General features: G+C 38.2%; 1 protein-coding gene across 4 annotated transcripts in view; it reads right to left on the reverse strand.

Annotated features, from left to right (window-relative positions):
• The window catches only part of LOC106663388 (regulator of G-protein signaling 20), a 216,858-nt gene that overhangs the window by 157,734 nt on the left and 41,860 nt on the right, over positions 1 to 17,264 (reverse strand). The window contains exon 2 of one of the 4 annotated variants that reach the window (XM_024227388.1): positions 1,857 to 1,900. The exons of the other annotated variants lie outside the window; for them this stretch is intronic. The gene's annotated coding sequence lies outside the window, so the exon portion shown is untranslated. The remainder of the gene's footprint in view (positions 1 to 1,856; positions 1,901 to 17,264) is intronic. 4 annotated transcript variants of the gene reach the window in all.

Genomic DNA, 17,264 nt, shown 5'->3' on the forward strand with positions numbered 1-17,264 from the left:
GATTGATCTCCAAGCCGAAAAGTTTCTGTTTTGGGATTTTGAGTGTAATTTACCACTTTTTTAAAATAATTTTTTCAAGGGAATATAAGTAGGTCTGGAGCTTGAGTTTTTAAGATGGTCGGAGTTGTTATTAGGTAAATTAGGATAATGGTATGAAGTTGAGAAAGGTTATCAGCGGTATATACTAACTGCAGTAGGCCGAGGAAGTTCTCTGATACATACAAAAGAGGTTGGAAGGTCCGACCTATATTCTAAGTACCTGTCGACCAAGTAAGATTTGAGGATAACTTGAGCGGGGAACACACCCGATGCAACGCTATGCGACGCTACCCGATGCCACCCGACGCCTTGTCACGTTTTGGTAGGGTGTGCACATCTATGCGACGTCAAGCGCACGCCACGTACTGCGTATATCACAAATCAGTATCACAATCGCAATGCCTCATTTGTTCTTAATGCGTTATTTTGAGCAAAACCATGTAATAAATTGTCAGTTAAATTTTATGAGCACAACCGTGTAATAAAATGTTAGTTAAATTTACTTGTTTTAAATAAAGTTATTCCGGCCTAATCATCATAATTAAATAATTTTTATAAAAACGCATGAATTTTGGATCTCGTTTCATTTGGTTTATATTAAAATTGTTATAAAATATTGTAATTAATATAACGACAAAATTACATATACATAGTTTGAAATAGACTACAGAAAATACGAATGTCGTGTTCTGACGCTACTCGACGAAAACGGTGTAATTTTATGAGCAAAAGCATGAAATAAAATGTTAATTAAATTTTATGAACAAAAACGTGTAATAAATTGTTAGTTAAATTCATTATATCAAAAAATGGTATTCCGGTGTTTTGATCAATTTCCTACCAAAGCATTAAAATTAATTTTCTTTTTTCAAATAAAAACTAATGAATTTTCTATCTCGGTTAATTTGGTTTATATTAAAATAAGTTCGTTGTAATTAATATAACGACAATAACACACATGTAATTTGAAATGAAAATGTGAGTGTCTGGTTTGTCTTCTACTGTACTCGGTGCTACCCGACGAAAATGTGGCATAGAGTAAAGTAGGGTGGCGTTGCGTGGCATCGGGCAGATGTGCACGGGGTAAAACAATCTTATGGAAAATTGGACATTGGATTTGCGTCGGGTAGCATCGGATAGCGTCGCATCGGGTAAGTGTGTTCCCCGCTTTAGCGTGTAGGATGCCCTGAGTTTCCGGAATAAATCTAGGTGCCAGATTCGATCGGAAGCTCGTTTGACATCGAGGTAGAGCAGGATTCCTTCTTGTCAACATAGGATGCGATGGAATCCACAACAAATGACGCTATTGGTCGAATAATAAAATAATTTCCAACTTGAAGGGCTCAACATACTACTACACGTTCGTGGGCGAGGGGTCAAACCACTTAACAATATTTCTTTCATGCTATTCTCAATTAAAAAGACATGGGCTATGCCGGGATTCGAACCTCGAACTGCTAAGTTGTACGTCCTAACTATTTAGCCACCGCGGTCTTCGGCGAAAGAGTTTTCAAACCAAACTGGTACGAATTCTGGTTACAGGTAAAGAAAGTCTATCTGAAGTAGTCTAGTTTCAACTCCCATACTTTCAAATTCAATTTTATGTTAAGTAAAATGAAACCATTCAATAATGTAATAAAGTGGACCTTTTCTAAAATCTGTGATAATTGTCTTTTTAGTTTAATCGTTAACGATTTAAAAATCGGCTGAAAAAATTTGTCTTCATATTGAAAACCTTATTAAACTCTTTGCTATTCCAAATTGAAAATGTTTACTATGGAAATCTGGAAAAGGGCCTAAATATAGATTGAAATTACCTTAGCTGTGCATTCGAAGAACGGATATTGTAGACAGGACTTACCTGAGAACAAAGAGAAAAAGTTGTACATAAGAAACACAAAAGGCAAAGCTACTCATAACAAAACAACAGGCTTAAATTATTTTTCTATGGACCACCCTAGTATAAGAAGATTCTGAAGTGTTAAGAATAATTTTATTCAATTATTTTTCATTGATAAATAATATTTTCAAACAGAATCTCTCTCCTGGAAAGAGATGCAACTGACATTTTAATGGAGGAGCCATTCAAGCAAAAGAGATGTAATGTACTTAAATATAAAAAAACAACATATTTTTTATATAAATCAATAATTAAGCAGATTACTTTAAACGCAACGATAGGTTGCAAGTTTGACTGACAAAAGTCACAAATACGTACAATGAAATTTAAGTGTAAATTTGACTAAAAATATTCACAGTGAAATGTAGGTGTAAGAGAAAAGGCTAATTAAAAACAAATAAAGCAAATTTCGGATTATATACAATTTCGTTCTTTTTGTAATTTTCCAAAAAAAAACTCTACGTTTAATATCTCCATGGATAATGGGTCTTACATCCCTTTGCTACCCTAAGGGATGAAATAAATTCAAAACTATGCTGTATGAGCATTTATTAATTATGCAAAAAGTATATATTGGCTTAATCAATTATTAGCTATAAAAGGAAAGAAATTAGATGCTGAGATGGAAGATAGTTACAAGAGAGGGAAGTTGATTTTGTTTTCAGGTTTAACTTCATTATAACATCTCCCACAATCTCTCTTTCTTTCTCTTATCTAACTCTCTGCTTCTCACTTTTTGTATTTCTCTATCTACTCACTTGTGTGAAGAGAGAATGAAATTATTCTTTCTATATAAGGTCTTGGTTGAGATTAAAAAAAGTCAGTGTCACTGGCGGGATTCGAACCCACGACCTCGGCTCAATACGCCGCTGCTCTACCACTTGAGCTGTCATGACTGCGATCCTCTACCAAGACCTTACATAGAAAGAATAATTAATTGAAAGAAGTAACTTGGTCAATTGACCACTAAAACGTAAATGTATTAACATTTAAAAAGTAAAAGAAGTATCACTTCACTAAACAGCCCCCGATGACCACTTCATAAGTCGCTGAGAATCCAATCCTGATTACACGACATTTGAAAATAGCAAAAAGAGGGAAAATTCGAACGGTTGTAGGTTGAGATGGAGATTTGGTGTCCGAGAAGATCGAAGTTACGATAGCTCACGTAGTTAGAGCAGCGGCGTATAGAGCCGAAGGTCGTGGGTTCGAATCCCGCTCGTGACACTGATTTTTTTTATCTCAACCAAGACCTTACATTTAAAGAATAATTAACTGAAAGAAGTAACTTTATCAAATGTGTATATGTATGTACGGCCTTAGAAAATAAACTGGAAAAATACGCTAAACGGGTAAATAAGCTGGTGAATTTCGTTTGTTTTACAAATTAGAAGATAACGATAACTTTTCCGTGAATAAAAGAAGAGAGTTTTGGGCGAGGGCGGTAACGTTAAAATGGGGACACGAAGAGACATTACCGAGTTTTCTAGACTCAACGGTAGTCGGTAATGAGGTCAACACTACACTAACAAGTGGTTAATCAAGTTAAACTGAGTAACAACAACTAATTAAATAGGAAAAGTTTCGCATCGGTTATCGTATTACCTGCCACACAGTACCCACCTGGGTTTTATACTCAGAGGCGGCACTTTTTTTTTTATAGGAATCTTCTGTGAAACGGATTTTTGACAAAACGGCATAAACAAGATAAGAATATCGTATCATAGGATCCATTTACAAAAGATAGGGGGACTTCGGTGGACATTAAGCCATCAAAGTATCATTTTTGACACATATCAGTCACAAGCTGAATACCGGCTTTGCTCTTGGAATTTTCTGACCTCCTTGCAACTTCTATGAGATCATAACTATAAATTTGAGAGATATTCATCACACTAAATCCCTTGGAACGCATATTAATGCTATAGCGAGACAATATTCGTGGTTTTAAGTCAACATCTAAAACAGATTACGTCGTCAAGCACCTGAATGTCGTTAAATAAAAACATTACTATGCTTTTAATGTATTGGATATTAGCTCCTCTTAATTCCAGACTTAACGTTATGCGAGAGATCCGTGTAATATAATTAATTAGACGACGTCAATTAAATAAATTATATTTTTAATAATCCTATTATGAAGTCTAGTAGAATGCAGAATTTTTTTCTTTTTTTTAAGAGTGAACATTAAACATTTGATATTCAGAACGTTACATAATTGTAAATGCGATTCATGTCCAACTAAAGTAATGTACTAATTAAACTGCTAACGCAAGAGAAACCTGCACGCTACAACCAGATCCCGTCGAGAGGGGCACATGTCATTTCAAACAATAACAAAGGGTTTCTAGTATTTAAAACAGTGTAGAGAGTCTACTTCCAGTTTCACCAGCATCATCGGAAGTTAATACTGAATTTATTTAAATTCATATTATCCATGTTAAAAATGGGAGAGGCAGAAAGGGATAGATATATGGAGAAAGGAAGGTAAACAAAGGGAGGGATTTTTATGATGTGCGTGTGAGTGTAACAAATATAATAAAATAAGTAGGAAATAGATAGATATGGCGATAGATAGATAAGGAGAGAGAGAGAGAGAGAGAGAGAGAGAGAGAGAAAGATGGAGTGAGAGAGAGTTAGGAAAAGACAGAAAGGGAGAGAGCGAGAGAAAAAAAGGGGGAGAGAGTAAGAACGTGAAAGAATGAGATAAAGCGAGAGGGATAAAGGGGGAGGGGAATAGAGTGAATTAAAGAGAGTCTCAGAACGACAGACATAGCGATAGATAGATAAAGAGAGAGAGAGAGAGATGGAGTGAGCGAGATTTATAAAAGAGAGGGCGAGAGATAAAGAAAGTAAGAGAGAGAAATGGGGTGAGGGAGGGTTACAAAAAGACAGAAGAAGAGAGAGCGAGAGATAAAGAAAGAGAGAGAGAGAGAGAGAGAAAGATGGAGTGAGGGAAATTTACGAAAAGACAGAAAGAGAGATAAAAGAAGAAAGAAAGATAGAATGAAAGAGAGTGAGGGGGGGAGAACGTTAAAGAATGAGAAAATGCGCGAAGGATAAAGCAAGTAGTTAATAAAGTGAGTGAGGGAGAGTTACAGAAAAACAAAAAAAGCGGGAGATAAAAAAGATAGAGCGAATTAGTGAGGGGAGAGAAAAAGAATTAGGACAAAATAACAGAGTGAAGATAGAGGTCGGAGGTGGAATGAGAATGGGGAAAGTGATAGAATAATTGCTTGTTAATTTACACATAACAATTAAGTGGTTGGTTACTAAATTCGAATTTATGTTCAATGTATGTATTGTGTATTTTTGTATCCTAGGTAGGAAAACAAGTGGATTGCTTTATTCCCGTGTACTATTTAGGTAATTTTCCAGCAAGTAACTAATTCATGATTCAATTTTCCCCTTGATTTGCAGAAAGGGAAAGAGACGGGTCTTCCGTGAATTTTTCGCTACGGCACATAGCAAGAACCTGTATTTTATGAAATCCTACAGTTAACAATTGTAACAATAGCGAAAACTCCATTTTTCAAAACTATATAAAAAAACAATGCAAACAAACATTTATAAATTCACTTAAAGTTTATTTAAAATTTGCTGTCCAGATGATTCGGGAGCGATTGTAGTTGGAATTTTCTCTTTCATGCCCCTTCCACCGTCATCACAATTTCCGGGTTATTTTCATTCAGCCAATTTTTAATAGCCACCTTATTTACGTTGCTCAGGTATTGATTGCGACTTTACACGCACATAGACGGCCAAAAGCACCGGGAAAACAGACAAATCAGTAAACAGAGAACTGCCAAGGAGGATTGAGGGTAAAGAAAACCACTTTCTGAGCTCCGGTGGGTGTAATTCCTCGCAGGGTGACATTTTGGCCGTATAAGTAGAAACACGTCAGCCTCTTTTACCCTTAGCTGAATGTTCTTATAGAAATAACAGGTCTACATTTCATCTTGTTAACTGTTATCCCTCAGATAATAAATGAAAATACTCATCTTAGGTGGTTTGCTATATTTAGAAGGGGTAATTTTTAATTCCAATCCGTCCTCTTAGGTGAATATATATTTGGTTTTCCATACAGTACACACATCTCAAGTCTCAATCAGGGCATTTTTAAGTCGACGGAATTTTTTTCGGAGCGGCAAATGGGTCTCACGCCCCATTTGTTAAATTAGACATAATAAGCTGGTTTTAAGACTCCTAAACGTTTTAGAAATTGTTAATGTCATTAAGAAACGCATGTTCCTCATAAAGACAGAGAGTCACTTACAAAAAAACAATTTAGTAAACTGAAATGTGAATGTAGAAGGACTATTTAACCTAGGGTACAGGCAAGGATTACAGTTCGACCGCCTAGGCACCATGCCAATCTGGGAAAGGCCTAAGGCATGTAGGACATATACAGTAGCCATTAAAAACTCTTTGGCATCTAGTAGCACTAGTCTTAAGCTTAACGAAGAGACGTAGCAGAAAAGAACCCTGTACAAATATTTCCAGGAAAATGCAACATGTCCTCTGTTGGTGAGAAGACCTATTGGTTCCTAAGACCGACTCCTAGTAACCTAAATCTAAATGCAGCAAATTAAGATTACTTGAAAGATGCAGAGAGAAAAAATAAACGGACAAACCAATTATTTTCATAAAACCAGATGCATTACATTATAACGAGAGGTATCGTTTCATGAGTGCATATGTTTCTAGATCAATTATCAAATTTATCCTGTTGGAAGATAATGAATGCCGTACAATATATATGTATATGTAAACTGGGAGTAAAAATTATTAGTTACAAATTCCGGGAACTGACTGTCTTTTCGGGTCCGTCTATTCTCGCTGGTTTACGCAACTGACCGTCTGATCTCAAGACGTTAACTGACTCGCAGACCTACAAACACCATGAATTTCCTAGAGTGGGAGGATTGTTATGTGTTTTATTATGTATTTATTCCGATTTAAATTGCAGCTTATACGACGCGGATTTTTCGGCGATTATTTATACTCCGACAGGCAAAAAATTCCACCCACTTCTAATATAACCTGATTTGTATATATTTTTATACATTAATCAAAGTTCACGTTTTTTAACGTTTAATAATTGATTATTTGTCTAAAATAGTAAAAAAATGTAAATTGCTAAGGAAAATGGAAAAAAAGATGGACGGATAAAATTTGTTTTAATTAGATTATTAATTAACATTTCAATATCGCGTATTTGCTCCTCTTGCCTTCATTACATCTCGAAGACTTTCTACGAGTCTGGAAATGTCTTTTTGCCCATTCTTCACGAAGTGTCCTTTCAAAATCGTGGTGTATCAGGACGTGATGGACGTGCTCTTATTCGTCTTTTGAGGTTATCTCATAAATGTTCGATGGGGTTCACGTCTAGAGAACGGGCTGGCCAGGCTGATACCCTGATGTTATACTGTTGAAGGTACGTTTGTACGCTGTATGCGAGCGACATGTCGACGGGCATTATCGCGCATTAGAATAGGATTGTCACTGATTTCATCGAGGATTAGCAACGCAGGATGTTCCATTTTCCTCCACATAGCGAGAGGCCTTCAAAGAGCCTCCTCGAACGACAACCAACTGTGCGCGACTCTCAATTGAAATTCCCGCCCACACCATCACTGAGCTACGTTGAAAGAGGTTGGTTTTGGGAAGAATTCCAGACTTCGTACCTTTCATTTCGCCTTCTCCACACTCTTTCAAGCCCATATGGAGATGGTAGAGCAAATCTACACTGACCTGTAAAGACCAATGGCTGTGTTCTTGAGCAAATGCGAGCCATCCAACACCGTGTGTTCTGGTCAATTCTGATCCTCTTACCGGGCGAAAAGCTCCATACTGATTCAAAATCAAAAAACGGTCATGCTGTGGTTCTGCTACCCTAGGCCGTCCAGAACCGGGCCTTCTATGGTAGGACGTAGGACCCAGTTTCTCAAAAACGTCTAACGGCGTCTCGTAGGATTACGTAGGGTGATCCGATGGCAATAGCCGCATACTTGATGGAACGTACATCATCAGTAAGTGCCATCCTCAACACTAAGTGGCATTTTTAAGCTTACAAATTAAAACTAAGAAAACAAATATGAAAACACCAGTTTATTTCTTCAGAATTCAAATGAGACTGAATAAACATTTTAAATTCGGTAAAAAGTAAACATTGAAAAATACATTAAATTCACTAATTTCGTGGTCCGCTTGACCAATTAATACATTACAATTAATTAAGGTTTTTAGTTGAGATGAAAAAAAGTTAATGGCACGAGAGGGATTCGAACCCACGACCTTCGGCTAGATACGCCGCTGCTCTACCACCTGAGCTATCGTGACCTCGATCCACTCGGACATCAATTGAAAAATGGCAAAAGGAGGGAAAACGCATAAGGTGGGGTTGAGATGGGGAGTTGATGTCCGAGTGGATCGAGGTCACGATAGCTCAGGTGGTAAAGCAGCGGCGTATCTAGCCGAAGGTCGTGGGTTCGAATCCCTCTCGTGCCATTAACTTTTTTTCATCTCAACTAAAAACCTTAATTAATTGTAATTGAAAAATACTATATCCTTGTTTTAGATTAAGGATGAAGAGTGTTAACCTCTCATTGATAGTTCGAATTTAAAACATAAACAACTTTTTATTGGTAAAAATGGTAGAATTTTCTTTTATCGAGAAAATGAAAAAAAAAAATGGGTGGAATTTTTTGCCTGTCAGTGTAGTTTGTTTCGGTTTAATAGATTCTGCACGCCTAGCCTACGTTGACTATATGCCAGGACAGTAAAATCTATTAGAAGAAAACAAATATATCATAAGAATAATTTTTTAACCACCTGCCCAAGTCAGAAATGTGCATACCGGACGAAATAGAAACAGTGCCACCTGGGAAATAGTAATCGGCCAATTACTCCCGACCGCCGAATATTATTCCATCAACTAAAACGGAGCAGTTTTCCATTTTCCTCCGTGTGTTGGTGCTGTGTAGATAAACGGAATGAACAGTTTGATAAGAGAAGGGTGAGGGGCGATAGCGACAACGATACCATGCCCCCCCGGAGTGGGTGAAGATTTGAATTTTCTCGCCTGACGAAACGAACGGAAATACAAAGGCGAAGGGAACAAAGCCAATTAAGAAAAACGGCTCTTCTCGCTTGCCCCGTCTAATTAGATGTATTTCTTTTTGACGGCATTTTAATAAAGTGGAAATCATAACGCGAAAAAACTGTCAACATTTACATTAAAGCGGGATTATTTTTATGGGAAGAGGCAAGACCTTTCGGTTATTTTTTCCCCTTTAATTAACCGTGAACGTCTCCTTTTGGGAAATAATACCTTGAATGCGATTCCGAAAGAATACAAGCTTCCTCCCCTTTTAGGATATTTATAACAAACAAAAATACATACAACATTCTTTAACTACAGTTTTCCTGACAGCCGCATATTCTTTAGATACAAATGATTAAACATCATGATAATCAGGATTCTTTTCAATTAATTCATCTTTAATTAAGGTTTTGGTTGAGATAAAAAAGTCAGTGTCAAGAGCGGGATTCGAACCCACGAACTTCGGCTAAATACGCCGCTGCTCTACCACTTGAGCTCTAGCATTTCATTACACGATTACACGACAATTGAAAAATGGCAAAAAGGAGGGAAAATTCAAAAGGTGGGTTTGAGATGAGAAGTTAGTGTCCGAGGGGATCGAAGTCACGATAGCTCAAGAAGTAGAGCAGCGGCGGTAGAGCCGAAGGTCGTGGGTTCGAATCCCGTTCGTGACACTGACTTTTTGATCTCAACCAAAACCTTAATTAAAGATGAATTAATTGAAAAGAATTTGTTTGGTCAAGCGGACCACGAAACGTAATAAATGTAATAATCAGGATTACAGACTTTAGGTTGAATGATTTACCAAGGAACTATCATTCAGTTCAACTATTTCATGTATTAAATCCATTATATTTAGCGGTCTGATTGACCAAATTACTTCTTTCAATTAATCGACCTTTTTATGTAAGGTTTTGCTTGAAATGAAAAAGTTTCAATGTGTTTCATTTATATTATTACTCCACTATTGACACTAATTTTTTAAGGAAGAGAGGGCTATAGCGGATGATACAGCTATGAGTTATAGCACGTAGTTTTACAACAGAATTTGCCAAGTGCAGAAACTCGTCTAATAGACAGAACCAGCGAGAACAAGAAAACTAGGATGATCAGAAACGAACAAGGTAACTTAAAGTCTTATCTTCTGCTGATAACTAACAAAAGGATGAAATATGCAGACCGGGATGGTTCGGAGACGATCAGAAAAGACCATCGCCCAGCAGACGTCAAGTAGAAATCTTACAAACGCCGTGAATAAAACTGCCAATATCTGCTGATAACAGACAGAAGGATGGAGACATGCCGAAAGCGTCAGAGGGCAGGAATGAGGATGAATTAAAACTATCAAGCAACAGATGCATCACTTCACAGACAACACCAAAATGTTTTACGAAGGTGTAGATATTAATAAAGCAACGGACAATTGACGAAAGATTTCGAAGATTCAAGACGGTCTAACAGACAAGATCAATCAACGTAAGCACCGGAGAGGATCAAGCTGCAAGGTAAGTGTTAATTTATCACAGTGTTTTGTTGATTTAGGAATGACCAGCTGACAGAAATATTTATAAATAACGAGACATTGCTTTCCCATATACTCGGTCGTCCTTAAAAGGACAGTGAGGATCTTTAACGTCCGCACCTAGCCTTCCGGCCTTATCGGACGTTTTGATTCCCAAGATGAGAGCTGACGCACCTCCACATACGACAGAATGGTGTTACTGCCGCAGCATTGGTGTAGAGGCTGCTCAGCCCCGAAGGCCCAAGACAACCTCGCTCCCCGCTTGCCCATTCCGAGTGGTCTGCATTAAGCATCAGACCGTATGCCGCGCGCAAAGGGCTACCTAAGCCGAAATACATCAGCCTCGTCTCCCGCGCACTCCCTAGGTAGAGAAGGCCACTCTCCCAGAGTACTGGGGCTTTTTTAGCGTAGAAAGTACCGGATCCGCTCCGGCCTCGGTTCATACCGAGACAGTCTAATAGAAAAGACCAGTCAAAGTGGGCAAACCCGGATGATTCGGAGACAGCCAAGGTGCAGGGTCATTACCTCGCAAACCTCACCACAAGGTTTCAACAAAATGCTTATCTCTTACTGGGCCCGTCTTCACAAGTGTGTACATCAAAATCCATGTAGTAAGTCAGTGCTGGTTCAACATGTGTTTGCAGACTTGTAGACTAAGACGAAGATGGAATAAGATGGTTTAAAAATGTTTGACCTTTTAATGACTGAGTTCATATGTATTTGTAGATCAACTAACCATGGGAAAATATCAAAACAGGAACCGTATCTATCTCAACCGATTCGTCCTGCGTTGCCACACAAAGATAAAATAAATTAGGTGCCTTAGCACTGAGCTCATTCCCAGGGGGAAGGAACCCGGAGTCCTTATTTCCGCGGAAAGGAGCCCGACTATATAAAAGGTTATTCGAACTGGGTTCCTGATAAACTTTCGGTTCTTGAGTTGTAAATGGACACGCATGCAAACTCCCTAATTATATGGAAGTTGGAAACATAAGGGTGCCCCCCCCCAATCCCATCAACGCTTTACCCCTTTGGCGAAGGGTTTGAGGAGACCCATTAATGGCTCTTAGTAAGATAAGAGCTATAATTTTAGAATAGAGAATCTTACTAGCAAACTTTTACGAAAAAGAATCAAAATGCATACACATTGTTTATCAATCGAGTCCAATTTACATTTACACTCACTTCTCAGGTAGATGGGATTTTTGTTTTATTACCTGCCTGGAAACAAATTTTTGGCATAAATCTCGTCGCAATCGATGACAAAGATCAAGCACAGAATTCAAAACTTTGCGACCGTTCATTTTTATAACAAAAAAAATTGTAACTGTATATATATAGGACCATAGTTATATAAATAAATATATAAANTGTCATAACCTCCTGACGTTTCAGTCTTGTGTGAGGATTCCACGTCAGGCGTTTGTCGATGTACAATCCGAGGTACCGCACCTTGTCCGCAGTTAGGAGGGGAATATTGTTTAAGAAAACAGGGGGGGGGATCTTTTTACGAAGAGTGAAAGTAATGTGGGTGGATTTGTCTGTGTTAAATTTTATCCTTTTCTTTTTACACTTTTACCAAGACTCTAGTGGTAGGAGGTGTTGTTACAGGTTTTGAGTGGAAATTACAAGGTCGGAGTTGCTAGAGAGAATTGCCGTATCGTCTGCAAACGTGAATGTGGTGGTTTCGGGATGAGACGGCATGTCAGCTGTGAAAACCTGGTACAGTGTAGGGGCCAGAACGCTACCCTGCGGAACACCAGCATGGATAAGAAAATATGAAGAGAGGGAATGGCCTTCGAAAACTTGGAAGAATCGGTCAGTGAGGTAACTGTGCAGTACGAGATAGTAGGTGGATGGAGGGATGCCCTTGAGCATGAACAGCAAGGCCGGGTGCCAAACTCGATCAAAAGCTTGGCTTACGTCAAGAAAGGCTCCGGAACAGTACTGTCCCATCTCAAGGGTGGATGAAATAATGTCTACCACGCGGTGACACTGCTGGACAGTTGAGTGGCGGTTGCGAAAACCAAATTGATGAACTGGGATTATGTTTTGAGAATTTAGAATCGGAAGAATTCTTTAAGATAGTAGACTTATTGGCCTATATGAAGTAGTACAATGTGTTGGCTTAGGGAACATTCGAATATACGAGTGCTTCCAAGCTATAGGGAAGTAGGTTGTACGAAGAACAGAATTAAATAGGTATGTAATGAATATGATGGCCTTTTTGGGAAGGTGTTGCAGAATATTTGGAGTAATAAGATCAAAACCTGGAGCTTTCTTGGATTTTAGGTGTTGTATGGTAGAATGAACGTCAGAAGGTGAAAAAGCTTTTGGAGGGAGGGATAATGGAATTGGTGAATGTAAATATTCATTGATAAGTTGTGAATAAGTATGGTCTATTATGTTGACATATGGGGTGAACACTGTGTTCAGGTAAGAGGCAAAAACATTCGCTTTTTCCTCATCTGACTTGGCCCAACTGCCGTCGGCTTGGCGAAGCGGGGTAGATATTTTGTGGTAAGATAGAAGATTTTTAGCTGCCGCCCAGAGAGATTTGTTTTCTGTTGTTAATGATTCAGTAAAACGTCTGAATCGGTCGGAGCGATATGCTTGCAATTCCGGAGTCAGCTGATGTGTTAGTTTATTCAGTTTTCGTTTATCTAAAGGGTAACGTGTTCTTTGCCATTCTTTACTAGCTTGTCTTTTTGATCGTATAAGGTAGCGAATAGAAAGCGGTACGTTCATGTGCTGAGAATATGTGTTTTGTGGATGTGTGTGAATTGTTGAATCATTGATCGATTCAGTTATTGATAATGTGAATTTTTCTTGTCTTAATTTTCGAATAGTGCCAATTTGATTTCGTCCATTGGATCATTCTATAAAATTTATAAGAGAATAGTTTGACAATTTTTTTTTCGTTCTGAATGGAATGCTCATTCTTTTTAAGTTTACTAGGGGAACGTTATCGCAAATGACCACTGGTCACATTGTTTACCTTATAAACAAAGCCACAAGAGAAAACACAATATAATAAACAATACTTCAATAATCTTAAAAAAACAGTACTCAGATAAATTGAAAAAACCTATTTACAACCAGTTCATTTCATATATTCTTAGAATTCAATAGTACGCGACCATAAAACTAATAAAAAGCAGAATCCGATTATTTACTATTACCGGACGAGACGACGATGGGAAAAGATTTACCGATGGACCAGTAGCCATTGTTCCATAACATACTTCGTCTTCAATACACTCCAATAAAAATGAAAGTTTTCTTCTTTTTTTTAGGTAAAATATACTGACCCTTTCCTTCAAACGAGGCATATTTATTTCAAGCCGGTTCGACATTTCGTACATCCGGAACAACTTTCCTTTCAAGTTCAACCGTTCGCTTACGAGGACCACAAACCAAAGGGAGTTACATGTTCTAAAAACGGACCGGCATCCCGTACTCCGCATTTTGTGTTCTTTACTATAATGGGTTGTCCAGGAATAGCTGTCCTCCCATTGACTTCCTTACTTTTACGCCGGTATCGAATTGTTTCGCGAGGTTGATTCCATTTTAGAATCACCTTCCGGTAAGAATACTAACGCTTTCGTACTATTTTCTTCTGGATCTCACATGATTTAAAACGCATTCGAATATCTAGCTTTTAGTTGTACATATCAACAACAAAAATATGATTTATGTGACACGCTCTGGTACAATTTAAAACAAAACTAAACTTAAGCCTGCCAGAGTGACATGAAATATTGCAAGTCCAACCACATCCATCATACGAAAATAATCTTATCATAAATTGTAATGAGTGTTATGTATTCATGCTGAGCGTGGATAAACGTTTTGACTGAAGATGTACTTGACCGAATTGTGAAGTTGGGTGTGGGTGGATGCGAGTGCATGAACCCTCCAACGTCCTATCGATCCGGTTTTGCTCTTAAACTTTATCCATCTCACGGATCTATATGCAGACTGGATAGTTGGAACGGTTTTCAACTGCCGTCTGAATATTTCGAATATCGTATTTTGTACGTTTCTAGTCAAATTTATACGCATTTAATCAAAGTTTCCTATCCGACGCTTTTGTTTAAAAAAAAAAACTGTCGATTCGTTCAACAGAAATCATTTTGAATTTGAATTTGAAAAAGAAAACATGAGTAAATAAGAGATACTTAGAAAACATGATTTGTTCAAGCTAGAAAAACTTTTCAAGCATGTTGAATTATTTTTTATTATTATTATTATTTTTTTATTGGCCTTATGATCTTGCATATTAGCCATAGTACGAATTCTTGTGTGTTCAAATTGGGGGTTATCGGGAAAAAAGGGCCAGAGGCGACGGTGGGAATCGAACCCACGACCACGGCGTGAGAGTCTCTCATGCTAACCACTCGGCTACCGCGGTCCCCAAGAATTAAAATTTTACAACTGAAAATTTTATGCATTAGGTTTTTACGTACGAATTGTCTTTTAAACTTTGTTCCCACTAGGAATTATATTATTATTATTTTCTTTTTAACGGGGATATTTTAACTTATTTACTTTTAATTTATTTAACCTACGAGGTTATATGAATCCTCGGGGTGCCGATGTTTTTGAAAAAAATCCAATGTGTAAGTATGTCGAGTTCGAATGCAGGGCCGCTGGATTCGAACCCGAGACCTTTACCGGTGATGAGCGCCGTGTCAACGCCTAAACCGTTGAGGCCACCGTCGTCCCAAGGAATTATTTTGTAAGCTAGCTTTATGAGTTTCAACTCTTCGTGGGGATTTCGATCTTAACAAAAAGGAATATGAGTCCTCTTGAGGTTTGCGGAATGATGAACCTGTAGTTTGGACGATTCCGATCATTTTGGTCTGCCCAACATCGTTTTTTTTTTTTTTGCCTTTTGGACTAGAATCCGCTTTTCGCCATCATCAACGGTCTGTCGCTGAAGGGAACGAGAAGCACAAACGCGTCTGTTAGACAAAAATAAAAACGGATTTGCAGATCAAAATGATCCGAAACGAACCAACTACAGCATTAAAACGAATTAGGACGAAGAAGTGGGACAAGAAGTTTTAGGATCTGTTTGAGCCGAAAAGAGTTATCTTTAAGCTAAGAAGGGCTAAGAAGTTGAGCCAAGAAAAAACAAAAGAGATAAAAATAAAAAGATTTTACAGCAGCCGGTCAACCTCTATGATAAGAAAACCATTTTTTATTACCACCAAAATAAGTGAGTTTACTTCGAGGTTATTACCCATTGTCAAGAATAACTTGTGTGTCTGTCTGTGTATGCTGCGACATGTTTTCATTAATTAATTAATGTAAAGGCTATGGACCAGCTACTATTCACAGTATATTTGGTGCGATCGGGGTTGTAGTCCAACGAATGTTGTATATTGAAACTATGCCAAGCTTTCGGTGTTTTATTGCACCTTTATTAGGGCTCATCAACGGTTATACAAATACATAATTTTTTTAGTCACTCAGCTTTTTAGTGTTGAGAATCAACAATCAACTTATTTTTACAGATTCTCAATCAATGTTTAAAGATTATAATTAATTAAGGCTTTTAGTTGAGATAAAAAAGTCAATGGCACGAGCGGGATTCGAACCCACGATCTTCGGCTAGATACGCCGCTGCTCTACCACTTGAGCTATCGTGACCTCGATCCACTCGGACACCAACTTCCCATCTCAACCCCACCTTTTGAATTTTCCCTCCTTTTTGCCATTTTTCCATTGGTGTCCGAGCTGACCTACCAATACATTCTGACACTATTATCACCATCTACACGGTCGACACCGCAATCCTATCTTCTAACTCGATTCCTGTCCAAGCTACCTCCACGATCCAGCAACACTTTGAGCTTATCGAAGACTGGTGTAAAAAATGCAGGACTTACTTTTACGCTGAAAATGCAACTCACAAAAATACAGAGATACAGAGACATGCATGCATCTGCATAACGGGAGCAATGAGAACATGTCCTACAATTAGCATGGAAAAGATATTGGGACTAATCCCCCTACATCACATGGTAGAAAGGACAGCACAAAAAAACCATAATCAACTTTATTAGAGAGAAACCTCCAACAGGAATAACTGAATAACTGAAATGTTGAGACAGAAACAAACTGTGGAAAAGCCATCCATCACTCATGGCTCCAAGAGATGACATGAACAGGAGGTTTGAATTTAACCAAAAATTCCGAATACATCTGGGCACCAAAAAGGAATTGGAAAGAAAGGGAAATAACTCCCTCAAAAATGGCACCATCCTTTGGTACACAGATGGATCTAGAACACAAGAAGGTACGGGGGCAGGAGTATTTGCACCCGGAACCAAATACTCAGAACCCATGGGAAAACACACCAGTATCTTCCAAGCTGAGATTTGCGCAAATTGAAAGATGTATCCAATTCAATCTAAATAGAGGATACAAAAACAAGAATATAGCTATCATGTCAGATAGCCAAGCAGCCATCAAAGCACTAAGCTGAAATAATGGTGCTGAACTGCAAAACCAAACTAAACATATTAGGTACGCAGAATAAAGACAGCCTCTGCTGGGTCCCAGGACACATGGGAGTAGAAGGCAACGAGAAAGCGGACACCCTTGCAAGGAAAGGGGCTGCCACACCGCTGATAGGACCCGAACCCTTCTGTGGCATAGGAATCAACACTATTAACGAATATCTCAGA

The sequence above is a fragment of the Cimex lectularius genome, unplaced genomic scaffold (genome assembly GCF_000648675.2).
Source record: "Cimex lectularius strain Harlan isolate CLEC.00 unplaced genomic scaffold, Clec_2.1 scaffold195, whole genome shotgun sequence".
Taxonomy (NCBI): Eukaryota; Metazoa; Arthropoda; class Insecta; order Hemiptera; family Cimicidae; genus Cimex; species Cimex lectularius.